We start from the raw sequence: 6,435 nt of genomic DNA, 5'->3' as shown, positions 1-6,435 counted from the left end.
CTCTTTGCTTTGTCCCTCTCTCTACGAGGCTCAGTGATGATATCAGTTGGAAACAGGTGTGCAAGATACATACCAGGAGGCACTGCTATCTCTTTGTCAGTTTCATTATGCACAGGCAATTGAAAGGTGTCCATATTTATCGCTGATGAAGGCAATATCACAGGCGGTATGAATAGACCCACAGGTAACTGATCATCTGCTGAAGACTCTACTACAAAGATATCCTTCTTCAAGGGTTCTTCAGACTCCATTGTACAATCTACATACAGCTCACCTCTTGGCGGAACAACAAGAGCATGGGATCCACTCCATTTAACTCTGGTTGGTTTTTCAGACTTTACAGGTATGCAGGCATCAGAGTAACTGCACTGAATCCTCAAAGAACTCAACATGTTGGGAGTGTTGGCATCTCCACTCAATGCAGCTAACCGGCCAAAGAAAACTTGCATTTGTGCCAATTATTACTGGGACTTGCTTAAACCCTTGAGGCTCTGGGCAGACCAAGGCTAAAATAGAGATTGACTCCTCCACCCCAGTGAGAGTGGCAGGAAAGTAGGCATCGATCACAATATACCCCTTATAAGGGTAGCTTGAGGAGCTCAGACCCCAAATTGAAAGCCCTTCAAGAGACTGCAAAGGCACATCAGACAGATATTTGGAATACCATGATTCAAAGACAATTGTAACTTGGGATCCGCTGTCTAGCAGCGCTTTGCATGGATGTCCATTTATCCTAATGGAAACAGTAGAGGAAGGACCAACCAGTCCCTTTGGAAGACAGTTATTTTCTGTGACATTAACTTGACTTCTCGCTGAATGAAAATCATGAGTTCCAGATTTGGGATCCTTACTCTTCTCCTTCTCAGAGCACTCACACTCTGTGATCATCATACGTGCTTGGTCCATCCAGTTTTCCATCGTCTCTTCTCCTGAAGGTGTAGGAAGAGAACCAGAAAAGGTACGCAATCTTCTATATGCACTACTATCAGTGGTTTGTCTGCCAGTTTTGTCTAACAGGTCTCCCACAGCTCGAATTATTGATTCTGGTGAACCAGCCTCAGCACCAGGCTGAGCAAACAGAGCTTGCAACTCCAGCATCGACTTTCCTTCATTTGCAAGAAATACCGATAATTTCTCGGCAAACTCATCAGATGAAGTGTCATCCTCTGCCACTATTAAAACCTTCCATGGCTCCCCACCCTCCTCAGGTAGCAATACAGGCGGGACAGACTCAGGTTTAATAGTTTCTCTACACTCGCATAACACATTTAACATTTCCTGGCTAGCTCCCTCTTTAGTAGCTCTCACCCGTACTCTTCCCCAGACTTTCACCTTTTGTGCTACATTTTCAATTTGGGCTACATCAACCTCTACAGGCACCCCTACTAGCAAAATGGCATGCTTTTCATCTACTAGTTCTTCTTTGCACCATGAAATAAGCTCAGCTTGTAACTCAGGAGTTCCACTTAAATCCATAATAATAGTGCTATTCAAAATACACATAATTAAATGAAATGGTCACAAATATAAAAAGACAATAATCCCGGACGAGCCCCCACTTTATGTAGCGCCCTCTTATCTCACAGAATTAGTTACTGTGCACTTAGGGCACTCCCAGGTTCTAATTAGGTTGTCTCTCGACAAATCAACTTGTGGAACCCTGTTTTATAACCACAGAATTTTAAATGGCACAAGAGCTTTATGTTGATATATTTACTAAATGTATGCCAGTTTAATAACCCAGAAAAAGAGATTGTTTAAATTAAATCACTTGTTGTATTTATTTTTACAAATAAACATTAAATATGAAAACATAAATTCACATATGACAGTGTTAGTTAGTGGTTTACAAAGATTTAACCAAACAAAAGAAATACAATAATATAAAATTATGCGGCACCTTAGGGGTTAATTCCCCAAAGAAATCCCTCCAAGAAAATTATATATCCACTCTATACAAATTAACTAAAAAATATACTGTAAATGGTCCTTAAATGTGTATTTTCTGTGAATATATATTATTATTTTTTCCCAATAGGCAATAAACTGCAACACCAACCTCCTTATTAAATATTACAGAACTTTCAATGTGACCAATCACCGCTCTTAATTCACGTGGGCCCACTCATGCACGCACACACACACACACACACACACACATACAGTTCCCCATTCCCGTTGCAGGCCTGTACCGTTGCTGGCGATCGTTGTGGCCTCAAAAGCAAAACAATAATTGGCCGCTTCACTCCGAAGAGCCAAATAAAACAAAATAAATAATGGTACCTTTAATCCACTGAGCTCTCCTGATCTAGGGCACTCAATTTAGGGGTGTAGACAGCCTCTGACACCCAGGGCAGGTAGACAGCAGCAAATCCTCTGTATTTAGGAACCCCCGAACCCCTCGGCAGCTCCAAACAGTATATATGCTTCAAAAGCGGGAAATCCTCTGTATCGTCGTTATGCGCGTCGATGAAAAGTTCGTTCACAGTATCTACTGTCTCCCGATCTGCTAATCAATCACTTATGCACGTTTTTCTCACACACTTTAACTGATGCTGGGAGCATTTTAAAAACAACAAACATTACACAGTGATCTACTGAATATCTTATTTGTTGTTACTCACTCCCTAAACACAATAAATCTTTAAATCAAACCTGTCCGGCTTAATTGCTTAAGTTTGCTCTGCTACACGAGGCGCAGTCTCCTTTCAGTTTCGCATTCACGTTCTCTCTCTCTCTCCCGTGCAGGATCTTAGCTCCTCCCCCAAATTCACGTGAACCAATAATGTACACTTTACTTCGAAAGTAGGATGGTTTTATACAGCTATCGGTCTAGGTATTATACAAAATACCATCACACACATATACATCTTTTAAACAACAACAAATGAACTTTTTACAATAAATGAAATATATAAACTGCTAGTAAAACTAAATTATTTATTTATTTATGCTCTAATGAAAGCACTGTGCTACACGTACGCAGAAAAAAATTCAGATGTATGAAACACTGCGTACGCCGAATCTCACGCATATTCTTTTGTACATCCGAATGAACGTGAAACTGAGCGCAACATGCACAAGCACAAAACCCCTCCTTGCCTCCTCCCCCGTATGAATATGCTAATGGCAAAACCCAACGAAAAAGCAATGGCAAAATCAAGCAAAAAGAGAAACTTTGAACAGAATGTGAATTGGAGGTGCTGCTTTCGGAGGTAGACCGGAGAAAAGCGGTGTTATTTGCAAGTTTTTTCTCCGGAATTAACAATAAAAGAAAAAAAATAGAGTGGGAGAGTTTAGCTGATGCGATTAACACAGTTGGGTCTGAACATCGCGCTGAGTGCATTAAAAAAAAAAAAGAAATACTGTGGTAAAATGTTGCAGGACCCTTAACAGTCTCAGTGGCGCAACTCGTTAGACCCATGTCATCATGTATTAACACGTTTGAGCATGAACTCGGCTCGAATCCAGCGTCTGATGAACTCTTTCTTCTTTTTCCCCCCGCTACATATCAGATTTTGCCATCTATTTATCACGAGAAAGACAAGTAGGAATCATCAATAAGTTCATATCAATAAGCATCATATTTTATTTGCACATATGTTGAATGGAAATGTTTCTGATTCACGCATGCAAATTCATCTTCAGATAGTGTCTTTATAGCAATGTGCGTGCAGTAGATCGCTCAGATTATATTGGGAAAACAGGCGACTGCTGCAAATTGTGCTTTAATGTTTAGCTGGTCAAATGTATGGTATGGAATAGGCTTGGGCGGTATTACAGTATTATGGTATACCGCGGGATCTAAAAATAGCAACGGTGTGAGTTTCAATACCGTTATACCGTCATAAAATATTAAATATCCTTTATTTAATGCCTACAAAAACGTATGTGTGGTTGCCATCACGGGACAGTGTGGAGGAGAGAGAGAGAAAGAGGGAGAGGGAGGGGGAGAGGGTGAGAGGGAGGGGGAGAGGGTGAGAGGAAGGGGGAGAGAGGGACAGGGAGAAGTGACGTGACGAGTGGCGCTCCAAAGTGTCCTGCAGTTTGGCAGTTTCGACTGAACAGAAGGGAGACGTGGTTAATATGAACGAGAGGTCTGCATTAGAGCTGAAGATCTTTGCCCGAACCCGGCGAGACCCGAAAAAATCCAAATCCCTGCATTAAAATCCATCCCTGCAAAGGTGAAGCAAATGATGACGAAGTAGTAAAAAAAAGAGAATTTTGACGGCAGTCAAGTCAGTCACTAGCTCAGAAGGAGCGGTTATTCCAGCCGCAGGTATTTCGCGGTCGCTCATACACTGCGTATTACGGTAGAGCCCTAAACCACAAGCTGACAGGTAAAATGACGAGGCCACTCGCTACCCTGAAACTGCTGTCATAGAAAATTAAATGGATGTTCCTGACTGGTAGAAGATGAACAAAAAAATCCTACCCAAAACTTGCAAAATCAGCCGGATCAGAACTCTGCATCTTGGCCTGTAGCCGCAGGAAAGGGTGTTCAGCTGCTGGAGCCCGTGAGCGCAAAGCTGCGCTAAAACCAGTGGATTTAATAATGTTCCTCCGCAAACACACGTAGCCTAATCTTGGTACAGGGTTTAAAATTATAAATAAATATTAATTAAACCATATAATCATAATTTAGACAGAGTATACAGGCTAATGGTGGCATTATTATATTAATATTCAGCTTCACCGCCGCCCTAATGCCAGATTGTGAAGAGAAATGGAGAAATAAATGTTGCAGAGCCTTTATCTTAATTCCTTTATTGCCAAAATACCCGTCATCATTTAGAGTTTATTTTAATTTGATTTGTTAAGCAAGATTTCTTTTCTTAATTGTGTTAGCCAATTTAAAGGCAAAGTGTATGTACCCAGGCCTATTTAGAGTGCTGAGATGTTACGATGTTTCAGAGGACTTATTTTATTTGTTCCAACTTCCAAGTGGCCTATAGTCTACGTTTGTTACGAATAAATAATGTTAAAACATATAAATGACTCATTCTTGAAAAAAATGCATTAGAGCTGTGTGCATGAGCACATTTGAATAATGTCGGGCTGTAAACGAGTTCGGGCTTAATAAAGCTGTCAATCAAAATGTACCTGTCGGACTCGGGACCTATCGGGTATGATTGTTATGGCCCGATTACAGCTCTCTGCTTTCCCGCTGCTGTTCCGTGGGAGCCGACCAGATTTCTTATGGTGTGGGAGTAAACTTCTGAATAAATCGCGGGAGAGATGTGTGTGTGTGTGTGTGCAAGAGATTTAAATTTATTAATAAAAAAAATAAAAAAAATTAATAATAAAAAAAATTATGACGTAAGGCTCAGACAGCGTCACCAAACTGTTGGCTTGAGCCTAAACCATTCAGAAACTGAATACCTTCTATGCAATCTTAGGCTCACAGTCAGAGAGGAGAGGGAGAGAGAGAGAGAGGGAGAGAGAGAGAGAGAGAGAGAGAGAGGGGTGTTGTGCGTCGCTTGGAGCGCTCTCTCTCTCTCTCTCTCTCTCTCCCTCTCCTCTCTGACTGTGAGCCTAAGATTGCATAGAAGGTATTCAGTTTCTGAATGGTTTAGGCTCAAGCCAACAGTTTGGTGACGCTGTCTGAGCCTTACGTCATAATTTTTTTTATTATTAATTTTTTTTATTAATAAATTTAATAAATATTAAATTTATTATTTAATACCGGATACCGGGGTAAAATATGGAGGCGGTTTGACGGTATCAAAATTTGTATACCGCCCAAGCCTAGTATGGAAACTTTATATACCTGCTAGATGAACCCGTCTCATACAGCTGCCATTGCAAGGCTCAAAGACACTTTGTAGAGAGGAATTTAACACAACTGCCTCTAGGAGTCGCCAATGGAAATAAAACAGACACGCACAAAAAATGTGCGTAACCTGCCAGAAAGCTGCCATGAAGCTGCGCACATTCCCACGTTCAGTTCATTGTTAGTAAATCCAAACGTGAACGATTCTTAGCGTGAAACCTGGCGTACGCAAAGTTTTTGTGCGTACGCAGCGTTGATACATGAGGCCCCTGGTGTAAGCATTCGGTCAGCATCTCTAATCATCATCCATATTGAAAGGAATAAGGACAGTTATATCTCCTGAGTCTCCACTCATGGAACCCTGCATATCCTTCTGTTGTTCTGCTGTGAAAATAAACGTTTATATTTTCCACTCACCCTGTTTGTCCGTCCGTTTCCTAAAATTTACTTTATCAAACAATATTTGTTATGCAAAAGTAGACACTTAAAGCTTTATATAGATATGTCTCATGTCTCTGTGTTTTGTTTTCGCTGAGTTTCAGTGCATTTTACTGACGCGTTTCTAAAAATAGTAGAAAAGAAAATATTGCCTAAACTGTTTATTATCCTTATTTTGCAACAGCACACCCGTTTGTTGTCACTGTAAATGTACACAAAAAAAA

This window comes from Danio rerio, chromosome 24 (genome assembly GCF_052040795.2).
Source record: "Danio rerio strain M-AB ecotype USA chromosome 24, GRCz13ab, whole genome shotgun sequence".
In the NCBI taxonomy this organism is placed as follows: Eukaryota; Metazoa; Chordata; class Actinopteri; order Cypriniformes; family Danionidae; genus Danio; species Danio rerio.
This window is presented reverse-complemented; position numbering follows the sequence as displayed.